Source organism: Sturnira hondurensis, unplaced genomic scaffold (assembly GCF_014824575.4).
Source record: "Sturnira hondurensis isolate 20B ecotype Veracruz unplaced genomic scaffold, ASM1482457v3 Scaffold0022910, whole genome shotgun sequence".
In the NCBI taxonomy this organism is placed as follows: Eukaryota; Metazoa; Chordata; class Mammalia; order Chiroptera; family Phyllostomidae; genus Sturnira; species Sturnira hondurensis.
In genome coordinates, this window is record NW_028095541.1 from 10,264,506 (window position 1) to 10,283,259 (window position 18,754).

General features: G+C 38.1%; 1 long non-coding RNA gene across 1 annotated transcript; it reads left to right on the forward strand.

Moving 5' to 3' along the window:
* The first annotated feature begins 106 nt into the window (after window positions 1-106).
* Window positions 107-18,636, forward strand: LOC118980422 (uncharacterized). Its single transcript, XR_005065104.1, has 2 exons — window positions 107-521; window positions 18,549-18,636. It is a non-coding gene; the product is annotated as an uncharacterized LOC118980422 (long non-coding RNA).
* Window positions 18,637-18,754: the final 118 nt, after the last annotated feature.

The following is an 18,754-nucleotide window of genomic DNA, read 5'->3' on the forward strand; positions in this document are numbered from 1 at the left end:
GCAAAGCCCGCCATCTGTGATTGGCTGGGTTGAGGGAGGAGACATTTCTGGAAGCTGCTGGAAAGCGCTCGAGTGGCGGAGGTGACGTCAGTTGGAGTGGGGCGTTATTAAACTAGTTCGTTGGCTGCCGCGGAAGGATTACGGTGTTGAAAGAGTCTGTTGCGGTTCTGCTGCCTGCTCTGCGCGACCCCTAGTCGGGAGCCTAAGTGCAAAGGAGGGACCTGGTGGGCGGGCGAGGGACAGGCTCCCCAGCCGGCGGACGGTGCAATGGAGAGTCTTGGCGGGCGCGTCTTTGAGGAATCATGGTGTCGGCGACTGTGGGCCGCGAGGCCTCCTTAGGCCGTCCTCCTAAACCCTCAGTGAGAGTCCACCTGCCCGAGGGCGTACTCAGAAAGGGTCACTCACCACACACGGAGCTGCCCCTCCCAGTCTCCCCAAACCCCTTCTTCGAGGCCAGGGGCTTTTTCTGCCCGGATTCTGGGATTTTTCTGCTCCTTTCTTCCTTCCCAGATCTTCTAACGGTAAGGGGAGTAGCCAGAACACAGGGAGTCAGGTGTCCACGACCTGTTCTAACTAGTAAGCCTCTGATTTGTCTCTGCCGCGCTGACTTCTGGCTCCTGCCTTGTTTTAACTTAGGATATAGGGGGAGTTCTCATTTAGTTTAAGTTTAGGGCTCTGCTTTCCTGGGAAGGTTAGTGGTTTAAGGGACATCGTGACCATGTGTGCAAGTTCTAGTCTGCATTCTGAATCTCGGGGGCCGTGTAGTCTTTGCAGTCGATTGGTTCTAGTTCTAGAATACATTATGTAGTTTCTGACCAGTTCTTTACAGAGTAACCATTGGCAATTTCGGAACTTGTTTTTTTAGTGATCTCAAACTAAATGATCATATTGTGGAATAATGCTGATCATTTTGATAGGATGGTATACAGGAAACAATTCCCATGTACTAAGAAGTTCTTTAGTAAAAATGATTTTAGTTTTTGGTACTTCTAAATGCAAATGGTCAAGAAATCCACAGGGAGTTTTTTTTTTCCCAAACTGAAATATAGCCTGGTTAGTTTTTGTTTTCTTTTTTTGTTATACTAGATCAGCCATTTTCAACAATTTTCATTTCACAGCACACAAGCTAATTACTAAAATTCTGCGGCATGCTGGAAAATATATTTTTTCCTGATCTGATTTTAAAAGGTATAATTTTGACTCACTTACTGGATGATCTAGATGGCTATTGTGTTGGCTATTGTCATTTTTTAATCTGATGAGACGAGGGAAAAGAGGTCAGTGTCCCTAAGTAGTCAGGTATTGGTTGCATGTTGTAAAAATTCTTGCAGCATATCTGTTGAAAATCACTATGCTAGATTATTAATGTGCTGGTGTATTGTTATAACATGTAGCTAAATAGGTTTTTAAAAAATGAGTTATAAAAATATAAGAAAGTTATTTCCTCCTGAAATAGTAGCTAAAACTTAGTTTTTATTGTTCGCTATTGCTTTTTCCAATTTTTTGAAGCGGAGCGCACTTTTTTAGTAGACACTTGCTAAATATGAACTTCATAAATTGAACAAAGTAATTGATTCAGTTAAAATGAACCTAAAATGTTAAGATTGAAAAGTCAGTATTCCCAAACTGTGTTATATCAGTCAAACATTGTTGCCTGTAAAGTAGATTTGTAATCTTTAGTGCAAATTTTATTTTAATTTTTTTGCCAGGAAAAAAATATGTAATTGTAACAAAATGGAGGTGGAACTTGGGTTGTGAAAACAAATGAAGGAATTTTAGTATATGTTCCAGAGCTTTTTCCATGCAAAAGGTAGAAGAAGTCATATAAGGCTTTATAAGAAAAAGGAAGGATACTTATGTAGAACAATCAGCAGAAATTAACAACAGAATTCTTTTGTTTATATTAGAGAAATGGTACCATGATGAAATGGTACCATTTCTTATTTATTACTGGTGTATTTGTAGTGCCTCTTTTTGTACTACACTGGTTCCCAAAAGAGTACTCTTACCTTCCAGTAGGATTAAAACTCCTTGCTTCTATTCCCTTTTAGCAGTGTGGTACAGATTTTTATTTATTTCCATTTAAAAACTAACATGATCTAACACAGGGAGCTTTTAGTAAATTAATCACCAACGAGCAGCTACCATAGGTGGTAAATTAATTTTTAGTAAATTAATCCTACCAATGGTGCAGGATTAGGACTTTCTTTTTCTTTTTTCATTTTCCTCTATTCATAATGTCAGCTTTTGCCACCTCTGCTAGGGTGGATTCTTAAATCACAAAACAAGTCTTCAGCCAAATCTGGGATGTAAAAACTGCCTGCTTGTTCTAGTCGCATCAAAAAGATGAGAGTTGAAGTGACTAACCATATTGTCTGGCAGCAGCTTTATGAGTACAGTCTATAATCTTTTAACCTGATTCCAACATTCAGAGGGCTTTGAAACCCAAAAACTTTTTAAGCTTGGAGACAAAATACATTTGGCAGCAAATATGGCCTGAACTATGAAGAAGTTATATATGGTCTTTAAATAATCACACGTTTTGCTGAAGAAATAATTATGTTTAATTATGGGGTGTGGCCCTTGGCCACCGGTCTGTTAGTTGTTACATAGTGGTTTGTTTACCTTATGACATTTTTAAAGTTCCAAGAAATTATTTTAAAGCGCATCTATCCCTTGGGTTTTGGTTAAGGAATGTGAACCCATATTAATATTTTTGGCAATACAATTGTGCTAGGCATTTGTACATTTAAAAAATTAATACAGGTAAGTTCTTTTCCTCAGTGAATTTACCTGAGTTAGAAGAATAGAAAAAAGTACATTTATCATACTGTACTATATGTTTGTTCAAAGAGGGATGCACAGCCTGTTAGTGTAGCTATGTAGAAACCAAACAAGATATTAGTTGTCTGAAGGTTTGAGATTATTTTGTACTTCAGACTCTTAAAATTTAGGTAGAACGTGACAACCCATTGTGAGGCCTAAACTTAACTAGCTCTATTTTGCCCACACAAAATGAGAAGACAGTATGATAAAGAAGAGTGATAGAGGAGATACTGGACTATCAGGTTACTAATACTAACTCTTCTGTGTGACCTTACACAAGTCACTTAATCTTCAAGGCTTGATTTAAACTGAGAAGTTTGGAATAGATGAGTCTCTTAAGGAAGGTCCCTTATAGTCCCATCATTCTACTTGCAGGTATTTACCCTTAGACTATACCTACTTTTTATAAATGTTTTCTGTTAAGAACACTATCTTATTTCATCTCAAACTGCTGATGTAAATTTTGTGTCTTCTTTGGATTACTAATACATTTACATGGTTCAAAATTCAAAAGGTAAAAAAGATAAGCAGTTAAAAGTCTTCCATACTTGTTCCTCAACCACCAGTTCCTTGCCAAGGAGGCAGCTAATGCCAACAGTTAGTTTTATATTTTTCAAAACAAAATTTATGCATGTACAAGCAAATAAATACTATATATATTTTTTATCTCTCCCCCCTTTTTTTCACATAAATGCTACATACTATGCATAATTTGTTCTAATTTTTCACTGATTTTACAAGTTGGTCTATCATTACATAAAATGTTTCTTTATTCTTTATGTCTGTGTAATATTTCATTGTGTGATGTACCATTTCATCAGTCCCTTCCTTTTAGATATTTAGGTTTTTTCCTGATGCTTATTTAAAGTATTAATGCAATGAGTAACTTTGTACATTCATTATTTTCCATATATGTATATGTATTTATGCCCAAGACAGTGGCATAGCTCTGTTAGAGTAATGACATATTTAATAAAATGTTATGTAATAACCAATAACAAACAGATTGGTAAATCAGGGTCTCAACAGTGTGTTTCTTGGGTTCCATCAACTTTGACTTAAAGTATTCCATATGCCAGTATAGTGGAGTCAACACCGTACTTGGTTCTAAAGTAAACATGAAATAAATCACATCCCCTAAATGGCTGACTCTTCATCTGAGCCTTTGATGATGCAAGTGGATTATATGTTTAACAAATATTTTAATTTTTAAACATTCAAATCCTGTAGCAGAGAAAGACTTTCAACAAGAGGCATGTAAGAACTGAGTGATGTGACAATGGGTTTGTGCTTTCCATCTCAGGCTCATGTCACAGTGTATGCTCATTAAGTGTTACTTAAATTGATTTTTTTTCTTTAGATTTTTTTTTGCCAAGCACCTATACTTGTACTCGAATTTGTGTATGATATAATTTCTTTTTTTGGTGATATAGCTTATCTTTTATTTATTTATTTTTAAAGATTTTATTTATTTATCTTTAGAGGAGAAGGGAAGGAGAGAGGGAGAGAAATATCAATGTATGGTTGCCTCTCATGCGTGCCATGCCGGGAACTGGGAACTGGCCTGCAACCCAGGCATGTACCCTTGACTGGGAATCGAACCGCGATCGTGAGGTTCGCAGGCCCACGCTCAATCCACTGAGCTATACCAGCCAGGGCTTATTTTTTAAATATATTTTATCGATTATACTATTTCAGTTTGTCCTATTTTACCCCTCTTTATTCCCCTCTGCCTTGCAATTCCCCCTCCCACCAGCATTTCCCCCCTTTCTTAGTTCACCTCCATGTGTCATACATATAAGTTCTTCGGCTTCTCCATTTCCTACACTGTTTTTAACCTCCCCCGTCAGTTTTGTACCTTCCGTTTCTGCTTCTTATTCCCTGTACCTTTTCCCCCATTCTCCCCACTCCCCGTCCTCACTGAGAACCCTCCTTGTGGTCTACATTTCTGTGATTCTGTTCCTGTTCTAATTGTTTGCTTAGTTCATTTTTGTTTTTGTTTTTGATTTTTTTAGGTTCAGTTGTTGATAGTTGTCAGTTTTTTGTCATTTTACTGTTCATAATTTTGATCTTTTTCTTAGATAAGTTCCTTTAACATTTCATTTAATAAGGGCTTGGTGACAATGAACTTTTTTAATTTGACTTTATCTGGGAAGCGCTTTATCTGCCCTTCCATTCTCAATGAAAGATTTGTTGGATAGAGCAATCTTGGATGGAGGTCCTTGACTTTCATGACTTTGAATACTTCTTTCCAGCCCCTTCTTACCTGTAAGGTTTCTTTTGAGAACTCAGCTAATAGTCTAATGGGAATTCCTTGTAAATAACTCTCTCTCTTGCTGCTTTTAAGGTTCCCTCTGTATCTTTAATCTCGGGTAATGTGATTATGATGTGCCTTAATGTGTTCCTCTTTGGGTTCAACCTTTTTGGGACTCTCTGACCTTCCTAGATTTCTTGGAAGTTTATTTCCATTGCTAATTGGGGGAAGTTCTTTATAGTGTTTTCAAATAAGTTTTCAATTTCTTGCTCTTCTTTTGGCACCTCTGTGATTCAGATGTTGGAACATTTAAAGTTGTCCTTGAGGTTCCTAAGCTTCTCCTCACTTTTTGAATTCTTGTTTCTTCATTCTGTTTCCAGTTGAATTTTATTTCTTCCTTCTGGTCCAAACTGTTGATTTGAGTTCCGGTTTTCTTTCCATCACTGTTGGTTCCTTGTACATTTTCCTTTACTTCACTTTGCACAGCCTTCACTTTTTCCTCTTATTTTGCAACCATACTCAACCATTCTTGTTGAGCATCCTGATTATCAGTGTTTTGAACTCTGCATCTAATAGGCTGGCTATCTCTTTGTTTAGTTGTATTTTTTCTGGAGCTTTGACCTGTTCTTTCATTTGGGTCATTTTTGTTTTTTGTTTTTTTGTCTTGGCGCAACAGGTACATAATAAGGGGTGGGGCCTTAGGTATTCGCCAGGGTAGGGCAACCTACTTTGCTGCTTTGAGGCGCCGTATGTGGGGCAGGTGTCAGAGAGGGAACAGTGCCACTTGCTCAGCTCTTGACAGCTTTCAGTCACTTCCCTTGCTACCCACAAGCAAATTGGGCTTTTCTGGTGCTCATTCCTGCATGGGTGGGTGGGTTTGTATACATTCTAGAACCCTGTGGGTCTCCCCAGTGAACTTTCCTGTGAGGTTGGGAGTTTCTCCCACCACCACAACCCCCACAGTTATTTTCAGTCAGCGGTTTTGAGGCTTTATTTCCCTGTTCTGGAACCCTGGGTTGCACAGTGTGTCTCGCTCCCCAGTTGGTCCTCCCAATTTACCTGCACACAAATATGGGACCGCCCCAGTTCTCCAGCCACCATCTTGCCGTGAGTGCTCTCTGCCATATCTGCGCATCTCCACTCTTCCTGCTGGTTTTGGTAAATGTTTCTTCTTTTTTAAAAAAAATATATTTTATTGATTATGCCATTACAGTTGTTGTTCTATTCCCCCCCTTCATTCCCCTCTACCCTGCACACCCCCTCCCCCACCATTCACCCCTTTTAGTTTATGACCACGTGTCTCAAGTTCTTTAGATTCTATATTTCCCCCACTATTCTTGCCCTCCCCCCTATCCATTTTCTGCCTACCATCTATGCTATTCTCTGTGCCTTCTCCCCCCTTCTCCTCCTCCCAAGCGCCCCCCCTCCCCCATTTCTAACCCTCCATGTGTTCTTCATTTCTATGGTTCCACTCCCGATCGAGCTGGCTTCTTGGTTTGCTTTTGTTTTAGGTGTGGTTGTTAATAACTGTGTGTTTGCTGTCCTTTCACTGTTCGCATTTTTCGTCTTCTTTTTCTTAGATAAGTCCCTTTAACATTTCATAGAATAAGGGCTTGGTGATGATGAACTCCTTGAACTTGATCTTGTCTGGAAAGCACTTTATCTGCCCTTCCATTCTAAATGAAAGCTTTGCTGGATAGAACAGTCTTGGCTCTAGGTCTTTGGATTTCGTGACTTGGAATACTTCTTTTCAGCCCCTTCTTGCCTGTAAGGTCTCTTTTGAGAAATCCGCTGACAGTCTGATGGGAACTCCTTTGTAGGTGACTGTTCCCTTTTCTCTTGCTGCTTCTAGGATTCTCTCCTTCATTTTAATCTTGGGCAATGTAATTATGATATGCCTTGGTGTGTTCCTTCTTGGGTCCAACTTCTTGGGGACTCTCTGAGCTTTCTGGATTTCCTGGAAGTCTATTTCCTTTGCCAGACTGGGGAAGTTCTCCTTTTATTATTTGTTCAAATGTGTTTTCCACTCATGGCTGTTTCTTTAACCCTTCTGGTACCCCTATAATTCGGATGTTGGAACGTTTAAAGATGTCCTGGAGGTTCCTCAGCCTCTCCTCATTTTTTTGAATTCTCGTTTCTTTATTCTTTTCTGGTTGGATGTTTTGTTCTTCCTTCTGGTCCATTCCATTGATTTGAGTCCCAGTTTCCTTTCCATCACTATTGGTTTCCTGTGCATTTCCCTTCATTTCAATTAGTTTAGCCTTCATATGTTCCTCTAATTTGTGACTATAATCAACCAGTTCTGTGAGCATCCTGATCACCAGTATTTTGAACTGTGCATCTGAGAGATTCGCTATTTCTTGGTCGCTTACAGTTATTGGCTCTGGGGCTTTGAGTTCTTCTTGAGCCATATTTTGGACTGTTCGTGCCTGTTACATATGAGGAGTGGAGCCCTAGGTGTTCACCAGGGCCGGGCGACCCTGTCTCTGGGTTGTGACACTGTAGGTGGGGGCGGGGTCAAAGGAAATCAATGGTGGTCCCCTCTGTCTCCTCCCACTGCCAGGGCCCCAGGGTCCGTCTCACTGCTCACTCCTCTGCTGGTTTATTTGTGCTCTCGAGAAAGTGCAACCAAGGTTAGCCTGTTCCGCACCCTCACTGGGTGCGCGATGCTACCCTAGCTGCCTGCGCGCCTGGGTTGCGGGATCCTTCTTGCCGGACCCTGCTCCGCTGCTGGCTCTGCCCCTCTTACTGGTCCCAGTTGAATGGTTCGTTGTTGTTGGACTTTCGTATAGTTCAGTTTTCTGTTCTTTGGCTGTGTCTTTGTTTACTAAACCTGTGTTGTATTCAAACTTGGTTGTGAGAGAAGGCACAGTGTTTCCACCTACACCTCCATCTTGGCGGGGGTTGTGTCCTTTTCAAATGTTTCTTCTTTAACCTTTGGTTGTCAGACTTCCATACACTTTGATTTTCTGGTAGTTCTGGTTGTTTTTGTTTCTAAATTTGTTGTTGTTTTGGTTATGTGAGGATCAAAGTGTATCTATGTATGCCTCCATCTTGGTCAGAAGTATATGATGTAATTTTATGTGTATTATGTGTATTTTATGTGTATGTGTAATTTTATGTGTATTCTTCTTTACCAATAAGAAAGCTAAGCCCTGGCTGGTGTAGCTCAGTGGATTGAGCACGGGCCTGTGAACCAGGTGATCGCAGTTCCATTCCCAGTCAGAGCACATGCCTGGGTTGCAGGCCAGTTCCCGGCAGGGGACACACCAGAGGCAACGATATATTGATATTTCTCTCTCTCTCTCCTTCCCTTCCTCTCTATAAGATAAATAAATAAAATCTTTTTTTAAAAAAAGAAAGCTAAGCCTAAAAGAAGTAAACAATTTACACAGATTTGCATAACAAAGTGGCAGAACTGGGACTAGAGTTTATATTTTATTTCTAATCCAGGACTCTTTCCAGTATATCAAATGCTCTCATAATTTAACATGTTGTGTTTAACAGATCTGAGCATGCCCAATGGTTAGGGACTACTTTAGATACATTTACTATGCCTAGGCTCTAGCAGGGATGTCCAACCTATGGTCCAGGGGCTGCATGCATTTCAGGATAGTTGTGAATGCAGCCCAATACATAATTGTAAATTTTCTTAAAACATTATGAGATGTTTTTTTGCGATTATGTGTTGTAGTATATTGAACGTGTGGCCCAGGACAACTCTTATTCCAGTATGGCTCAGGGACACCAAAAGGCTGGACACCCCTACGGGCAACCTTGAGTTCAGAAAGCAGCAGTGCTTTCTTCTGGTGGTAAAATAACGTTTTGTAAGTAATTATTGAAGTAATCATACAACATGTTGATTAGCAATCAGGAGGGCTCCAAATAAAAAGTTGAAGTGGATATGGAGAAACACTTTTAATTGGGACGTAGGTGTCAGTTTTAGGTGAGTTTATCAGTTACAAGGACTGGAAGGAAATTAGAATAATTTAGAAACAGAGTCTTATATTTCCTGGAGTTCATATCATCACTTAATTTAGCCAGGAAAACCATCAGAAAAGGAGAGGAGATTATAGAAATGTTGGCGAATGTGCTGTAGTAATTATATTCCCTTGAAGCTGGCATTACATCCCCTGACATTACTATCACACTTTGAGGGCCTTAACTCTGCTGCCTGGTCAAGCTGTATTTGAGCAGTCCTGTGCCATCTACCCCCACTCCAATTCCTTATTACCACTTGCTGTCTGTTTTGTTCTTGTATACATATATTGTCTGTCTCTACTAGGTTGTGAGCTCTCAGGGCAAAGACTACATCTGTCTTGTTCACCACTATATATGTATTGCCTGGTACATAGTACATATTTTTAATGAATGAATGATCTTGGTGGTTCCCAATTCCCAATTTATGTGGCTGTCCAAACTTAAAATAAAAGAATTTCATCGGTGTATTATCCCGTATACTTATATTTGTTACTTCAGGTTGGTTTGGTAGAAGAAGTGTATGTAACATATGCTCATCTTACTGAGAAAAATATTATTCATGAGTGATCAAAGCAGTATGCTAAATGCTGGATGAACACAAAGGTGAATAATTTGAAAAATAATTAAATTTAAAAAATTGAAAAACAACAACAACAACAACAACAACAAAGGCAAATAATGCATAGTCCTTATCCTCAAAGAGAAGTAGAAACATTTCTAAGTAAGTAGCTTTCACCTAAGGCAAAATGAAGTAAATGCTAAATAGGGTTGTACAAGCAATGTTCTGTAGCAGTAATGAAGAAATGATGATTAATTTTAAATTTAGGAGGGGCCTCTTAGAATTGAATTTTGACTTTGGTGATGAAGATAGAAAAATAGAACTGAAGTCCCTCTATATGCAGAATAAAAAGGAATAAATGTTTAGATTCTTTTTAAAAAGTCCTTAAAATAGTGATATTTACCACAAAAAGTCTTATAAAGTATTGCCATAAAGCAGTCTTTAAAAATTTCAGTTATTAATAAAATTCTGGTCTTATTGCTGAGTAATATTCATATTATACCACATCTTTATCCATTTATCTATCATGTTGCTTCCAGCACAAGGAATATCACAAAATAATTTTGTAATGACTTTGTACAGTAATAGATGGTTACTAGACTTACTGTGGTGATCACATAAGACATACAAATAAATGTCAAATACCTAGGTTGTACACCTGAAACTAATATTTTATGCCAATTATACTTTTTTAAATATTTTTTTAAGATTTTACTTATTTATGTATCTTTAGAGGGGAAGGAGAGAGGGAAAGAAACATTGATGTATGGTTCCCTTTCTTGCGTCCTCTGCTGGGAGTTGGCCTGCAGGGAACCGGCCTGCAACCCAGGCATGTGCCCTGACTGGGAATTGAACCGTGATCCACTGGATCGCAGGCCTGTGCTCAATCCACTGAGCTACACCAGCCAGGATGCCAATTATACTTTAATAAATTTTTAATAAAATGATAAGTAACCATGTCATTTTATCCTATGAGATGAACCCTTTTATTTCACTGTTTCACTCATTTTATTTCATTATGAACTCATAAATATGGAATTAATTTATAATTCAGATTTCATTTAATATATGAAATAATTTTAGGCTTTGTAAAATAGCAAAAATAGCAATGTAAGTTAGAGGGAACTTGAAGTCATCATTGAATTAAAGAATATAATGTTCATGTGTATAAAAACCATTTATAGCCCTGGCCCATGATGTGGCTCTGTTGGTTGGAGCATCGGCCCATGCACTGAACAGTTATGGGTTGGATTCCTGGTCAGGGCACATACCTAGGTTGCAGGCTCGATCCCCTGGTAGGGGCATGTACTGGAAGCAACTGATCAATGTTTCTCACATCATGTTTTTCTCTACCTCCCAACCCCTGCTTCTTCTCTCTCTAAAATCAATAAATGTCCTTTTTAAAAAAAGCATTTATATAAAAAGTTCTCTTTTTAATGCTTTCTAACAGTGGAAAAGACAATAATTTGAAGATGAAGGCAGAAAATGATTTAACTGACAATGCCTCAGTGTTCTTTGGAATTCTAGCAATAAACATTGATGAATCAGTTTGCATTTTAATTTGCTAAAAGAATCCTCATTAAGTTGTTTAAAGAATTTATCAGTATTTAAGCTATTCAGTATACAGAAGAGTGTATAGAGCATACAATCTGGCACCAGACCAGTGGGCTCATTTGGCCATTATAATTTCCATTCATGTAGGCATATTTAACAGCAGCTTTTATGCTCAAGTATCAGGAAGATGCTATTTTGCTAATCAGGGAAGAAATTTCAGAGAATTCATTTTACTTCTCATGTAATTTGTCATGATTAATCAATAAAATGTTGTTTGGTTTAGATGCTGATTAGCTTTAAGAGATCTCCCATGAATTCTTATAGCAAATGAGAGGTGGTAGTATATTTTTCTGAATATGGAGTATATAAGCCCTGAAAGTTGCTCACTTGGCAGTTAAATAAAAAGAAATTTTGAAATAAATTATTTTCTGAAAATTCAAGGGCAGAGAGAGAGGAAAGTTGGGAAATGTTAATTTTAGGCTATTGTGCCAGGAATAATGAATATGTATACTACCTTCCAAAACTTCCACAGAACAAGTTAAATGGCATGACAGAAAGAATCAGTCAGATCTATTTTATAAGACAGGTCTTTTCAAATGTCATTCATGGAGACCAAAGATACACAATAGCCAAATGCAATGCAGACATACGAAATCATGATTTGGGTGGGGAGGGAAACTGCTGTCAAACATATTAGGGGAATTTGGATATTTTTTTTAGTTTCCTAGGTGTGTTGATGGTTATTAACATTATTTAGGAGAATGACCTTTTTCTTTTTTTTAATGTGTATCTAGAGGTAAAATTATCTTCAATATGTATGTGTGCATAAATGTGTACATATAGGAAAAACATGATAGTGTTAATTGCTGAGTTTGTGGTAGATATAAGTTGGGGGTTATCATGCTATAAACTTTCCTGTATGTTTGAGTATGTAAAGAAGTTGAGAGGAAAATAGTCCCCTCCAGATAGCATTTATCACTCACTCCTACTCTCAGTTCTCCGCCTATCTCAGGCCTTCTTTACTTGTGTAGTATATTCTACTATCCTCCTCTTTAAACATTGGAATGCCTCAAAGCTCTTCTCAGTTTGTATTCAAGCCTAAATAATCTTACCTGTCCTACAGCTTGGAACACTGTGTAAATGCTAAGCTTCCTAAGTTTATATATTCAATCCCAACCTCATCCCTGAACTTCAGACTCATATATCCATTTGCTGACCTTGTATATTCCCTTTGTGCCAAGTAGATAGAATTTTAAATTTAATAATGTATAAAACGGAATGCTTGAGTAACATTAGTCACTTTTGCTCACTCCCAAATAAAACAAAGCACCTGTTCCCTACCTGCTCCTCCCACATTCTTCCACATGTCCACAGAGCAAGATGAGAAACCTTGCTCTTATCTTTGATTCCTCTCTTTTCCTTTGTGCTGTACATTTAATCCTCAGCAAATATGGTCAACTCTACTTTTAAAATATATCCAGGATCTAAGTACTTCTCCATCTCTCACCACTACCATTTGAATCCAAGCCACCATTCATTCCATCATAGATTACAACAGTTTCTCAACTTTGGCACTATTTGACATTCGGGGACAGTACTACTTTTGGGGAGAGTGGGCTGTTCCGTGCATTATAGGATGCTTAGTAGTATTTATAGCCTCTTCCAACTGGATGCAAGTAGCAACCCCTCTTCCACAGTTGTGACAACCAAAAGTGTCACCAAACAGCTTAAATATCCCCTGGGAGCAAAACTGCCTCCAGTTGAGAGCCAGTGGGTTATAGCCATGGTCTCTTGTTCTCCCTGCTTCCTTCTTTTCCTCCCTTTAGTTTATCCTCCATCTAGCAACCAAGTTGTCATGTAAACACATACATCATTTCATACCTTTTCTCAAAAGTGGCTTCCCATCTCATTAGGGAAGGGAAGAAACTTCAAATCTGTTTCTACAAATTCCTTTTCTGTATGCACACACATATAAGTGAAGATCACTTTTTTTCTCATGTAGAGCTGATTTCTTGCAAATTATCAAGGGCACCCATTCAACTAAGTAAATGCAACCCTTTACCCTGCCTTATTTTTCTTTACTGCATAATTTATCACTGCCTTACATGTTGTATTTCTTGAATGAATGGTAAGGTGAGAAGTACAATGGTAATAATGTATACAAGATGCACAATTTTAATAATGTACACAATTGCAATAATGTACCAAGATAGGTGCTAAAATGTCAAGAAAGGCTTAGCCCCTAACCTAGCCCTGGATATTGAAGGGTCTCCCAGAAAAAAAAAAGGTGCCTAAATAGGACTGACTGATAGTATAGAGAAAAGAAAGGTCAGTAACTGTGGAGAGGGATGAGGAGGAGTGGTGCAAGTGATATGTTCAGTTTTGAACTGATTCCAAGGTACCTCCATGAGGAGATTGTTCTCTCAGGTGGTTAAGAGATAGGAGTCTTGATCTCAGGAGAAATGTGACTGTAGGTACAGATTTCGAAATAATAGGCATAAGTGAGGAAATTTTTACATTGTCAGAATTGCAAGGAAAGCTTTGTCATTTAGTATGATAAAAAGTTCTTGAATCAAATGCCACAATGGGGGGGTGGGAATGAAAGGGTGGAGAGTGCTGATGTGTTTCTCTGTGACAAGGGGAACGAAGGAGATAGGGTCACCTGGTCATCTGTACTATAGAACTCGTGGTCTTCCTCAGGGCTTACCAAAGTGTTGATTAGATAAATAGAGCCTGCTTGCTATGACAAGTCACATAGGTTCTAAGGCTATTTTAATTATTAGGTATTTAAAAAATTACTTTTTCAAACTTGGAGATCTTTGAGAAGTGCTTTAAAGTATGGTTTATGATGTGTTCTTTTAATCTCATTCTTAAACTTTTAATTTGGGATTGTAAACTGTGTTTTTAGTATAATTGAAAGTCATCTGGTGTACAACAAAACACTCCAAAACTTTGGGGCTTTAGAAAAATGCTTTATTATTGCCCTGGCTGTTATGGCTCAGCTGGTTGGGCATCATCCTACAAACCAAATGGTTGTAGGTTTGATTCTAGGTCAGGGCACATAACTAGGATGCAGGTTTGGTCCCCAGTCAGGGTGTATGTGAAAGGCAACTGATTGATGTTTTTCTCTCACATCAACATTTCTCCTCTTTTATTTCTTGTTCCCTTCCTCTCTCAAAAAAAAAAAAAAAAGAAGCATGCTCTCATTTAAGGATTCAAAAAAAGGGTTTTGTTTTTTTTTATTCCTCATGATTCTGTGGGTAACTGTAAAGTTCTTTTGCTGGTCTCACCTGGGTCTGCTCCTGCAGCTGCAGTCAATCTAGTATGTCCACACTGAGTGTCTGGGGCTCAACGTGCTGCTTGTCAGCTGGGCCTCTGTGTCTCCCAGAAGTCTCTCCTTGGTAGTCTCTCTCAGACTTTAACATGGCAGCAGAATGTTCAAGAGGACAAAAGCAAAAGGCTTCAGGGCTTCTGAGACTGTCAGAAGTTGCCAAACATCACCTCTGTGACATTCTACCACATTGTTATTTATGCAGATTAACTCATTTAAACCTTACAACTACGCTATTAAAAGTAGGTACCAATAATACCTTCATTTTAAAATGCAGAAACTAAAGCCCAGCACTATTTTGACCCATGAGTACAGGCAAGCCACAGAACCAGACATAGGTTTTAATTTCTCTTTACTTATCAGCAAATTTGTTAACATTAATGTATCTGATCCTATTTCCTCAACTATAAAATGACATTAATACTCCTATACAGAATTATTTTTAGTATTTAATAATTTGATTTCTTTTTTAAAAGCTTTTATTTATTCACTTTCAGAGAGAGGGGAAGGAAAGGAGAAAAAGAGGGAGAGAATCATTCATGTATGCTTGCCTTTTGCAAGCCCCCAACTGGAGGAACTGGCCTGCAACCCAGGCATGGGCCTTGACTGGGAATCGAACCAGTGATACTTTGGTTTATAGGCTGGCACTCAATCCACTGAGCCATGCCAGCCAGGGCTAATAATTTCATTTCTAAAGTGCCTAGCAATGCACATGATAGAGAGCAGGTGCTCAAAAATGTTAGTTTTACACCTTCCTCTTACTCTTCTCAAGTTTCTTTATTATATGAGGAAATGTTTTTATACATGCTATTTGTCTCATTATCCTAAAAAAGTTGCAAATGTCCTAGCCTAGAATTATTATTAAAAGAGACTGTCATTAACATTCCAGTAGCAGAGTGGCAATAAAAAATATTCCATTCCAATGCAATTAGTTATTTGTAGACTGCAATCTTAGCTGTTATACCGTAAGGTGTTAGTGGCTGATGATCACCTAATATATTACTCTCCCAGAGGTTACTTACATTTTCAGAGGAAATAAAATGCCAATGAAGGGATAAAATAGAATTTTAGGTTTTGTGGCAAGCTAGTGAGGAAACTAAGATTAGGAAATATTTTTTTATGGTGTGCCTTGTGGTATACCTGTCACCATGGGCCAGGTTTGGCATGTTACCAAGTAACTCACCACACTTTGTACATTTTATAGATTTGGATTTCCATAGAAAAAAGAGGAGATGCCTTTAAATAAATTCATATCATCACACTATATTATTTCATTTGCATATATGACATTTAGATAAACACAGATGCAATTACTGTACTATAAATACAACTACAGTGCTGACAGATTAAGGTTTGGGGCTGTTAGGGGCTAAACTGTGTGCATCCCCACCCCCGCACTGCCCAATTCATATGTAGAAGGTTTAACCCCAATATCTCAGAATGTAACTGTATTTGGAGGTAAGGTCTTTAAAGAGGTGATTAAGTTAAAATAAACTATGGCAGGCCCTAATCCAATATGACTGGTGTCCTTATAAGGAGATGAGAACACACATGCACATGTACCCTGCAGAAGACCACATGAAAACCCAGTGAGAAAGTGACCGTCTGCAAACTAAAGAAAGAGGCCTCAGAACAGAGACATCAAAACAGGTGACACTTTGATCTTGGACTTCCAGCATCCAGAATTGTGAGAATATAAATTTCTATTATTTAAGCCACTCAATTGTGGTATTTTATTATGACAGCCCTAGAAGACTAATATAAGACCCATTTTCCACCCTTACATATGGTGTTTAATGTTATTTTTTCAAACCCCAAAATTTTTGGTTTAAGAAAAACAACTAGAAATGGATTATAGGAACCATTTCTTTAAAAGTGCTTAAGTTATATGATCTGGTTTTTGAAATAGACCAGGTTAGAAGTGTCTTCTTATCCTTTATTTTATCCTTTATTTTCTCTTTCATTTCTCCATTCTTTTCACCCTGCCCTACACCACTGTATCCCATTCCAGCATGAATGCATACCAGATGCCTGGCTCTTTCCACTTAAGTCCTTATATTTCAGGTATATTCTCTCAAGCCTTAGCTATTTCTCCTAACCATCAGGCAAATCTTCCATGTTGTTTTTCTATCTTTACTTTGTAAAAGACATGTGAGTAGCCTGACTGAAGAAGGAGAGAGGGCTTTAAACATTTATGGAGCACCGATTTTTTGCTAGGCACTATGTTACTTTACATAAACCATCTTCTTTAATGAGAAAACAGCAGTGGCCTAATTTGGAAAAAGTGAAGGAAGAGCAACTGTGATAGCCTTGTGACGCCACTTTGGAACTTTGGGTCTTTGGCCATTGCCCTGCTTTTTACATACTTAGCCCTGCCGTTACCCAGATCCATAGTACCTGGTGGTTATGAAAAATACCCTAACTACAGGGTCCAGCAGAAGTAGTGTGCCTGCTTCATTGTGGTTGGTAGGGTATGTGAATGTCTCACACGACATGGACAGAAATTTGAACTTTTCACCTAAAACGTCCTTTGGTATGCTTGAGTATGATATTGTTGTAACAGAATTACATGCTGATGATTTTGAAATAAAAGATTTTATGATAAAAAGGGACATTATTTGTGCCAAACCCTGTATTTAAATCTTTAGATATAAATAATTTTGTAAGGTGTGAGAGCAGCGTATCCTTAGGGAAAGGCTCTGGAAAAACCAGGGGGCTGCTGCTAGTGCTTCTGAAAGTATGTTGTTGACAGTCATAAGTAATCGACATGCCCATGCCATTCTTTAAATGTGACAAACAATTCTGTAGGAAAATATGCCAGTTATTTAAAAAAAAACTGCTTCTGACTGACACATAGAAGGCAGGTAATTAGTGGATACAGAGCCAATGAATGCTTCTTTCTGGAGCTCAGTTCAAAAGTAGTCTGATAAAGCATCTCCACAAAATTTTTCAAACAGGGAACATTCACTTCATTTTTAACAGCAGCAGCTACAGGGAGAGTAACTGGAGAGTAACTGGAGGAAAAATGGAGAAAGTTGCTAATCCCCGGACTATTGTAACAGTTGTAATAGTCAATAGTCAATAGTTAACTCTAAGTACTTTGGGATCATGCCTCATCTAGTGTAAATTATCTTCCACCTAGTTGTGAAAAGACTTTGTAATAGTTTTCCATAGACTTGGAATTCTGAAGAAAAAGGAGGTCGAGTGAAAAGATTAACTCCACACATCAGGAGTCAGAAATGGTCTGTGGATTAAGTGTATAGTGAGGCCTGGTTTTTTTTTTATGTCCCTTGGGCTAAAAGTGATTTTTACATTTTTAAAGAATTGTTAAAAACAAGAGTATATGATGGAGGCTGTATATAGTCCACAAAGCCTAAAATACTTATCTGACTCTTTGTAAAAAAGTTTGCCATTCTTTTCATATAGTTACGGAGAATATGTTTTGTGTTTTTGGTTGAAAGATTGGTGACACGCCATAAACAGTGAAATGTGAGAAATCATCTTGAACATTTGTAGTACTTCACAGAATTATTCCATTTTAGACTGGATAGAATGTTAAGAAATCATCTCCCTTATATTAATTTTCTAGGACTGCTGTAACAAAGCACCACAAACTGGGTGGCTTAAACAACAGAAATTTATTGTCTCACAGTTCTGGAGACTGGATACCTGAAATCACTGTATCAGTCAATATGGTGGGTTCGTCATGAGGGCTATGAGAAGGAATTCGTTCTAGGCCTCTTCCTAGCTTCCAGTGTTTTGCTGGAAGATTTTGGTGGTGTTTGGCTTGTTGACATTATCATTCCAATCTCTGTCTTCATGGCATTTTTCTTGTACATTTCTGTTTCTGTCCAAATTTCCCTTTTTATATGGACACAGACTTATTGGAGTATGGTCTACCCTAATGATGTTATCTTAACTTGATCATTTGCTAAGGCCCTATTTCCAGATAAAGTCATATTCACACATCCTGGGGCTTAAGACTTCACCATCCTTTTGGAGGATATAGTTCAACCTATAATATTTTCTCCTTTGTTTTACAGATGAGAACACAGAGGTCAAGAAAGTATAAAGAAGTCATTCAGGTCCTACAGCTCTGTGTGAAGAACTAGTATTAAAATGTAGGTCCTCTGTCTGGTCCAGTACTTGTTCACCTACATGCTTTATACCACAATATACAATTGATTAGTTATATTATTCCACATGTTTTATATGCCCTCATTATTCACAGAAGAAAAACAAAGTAGAG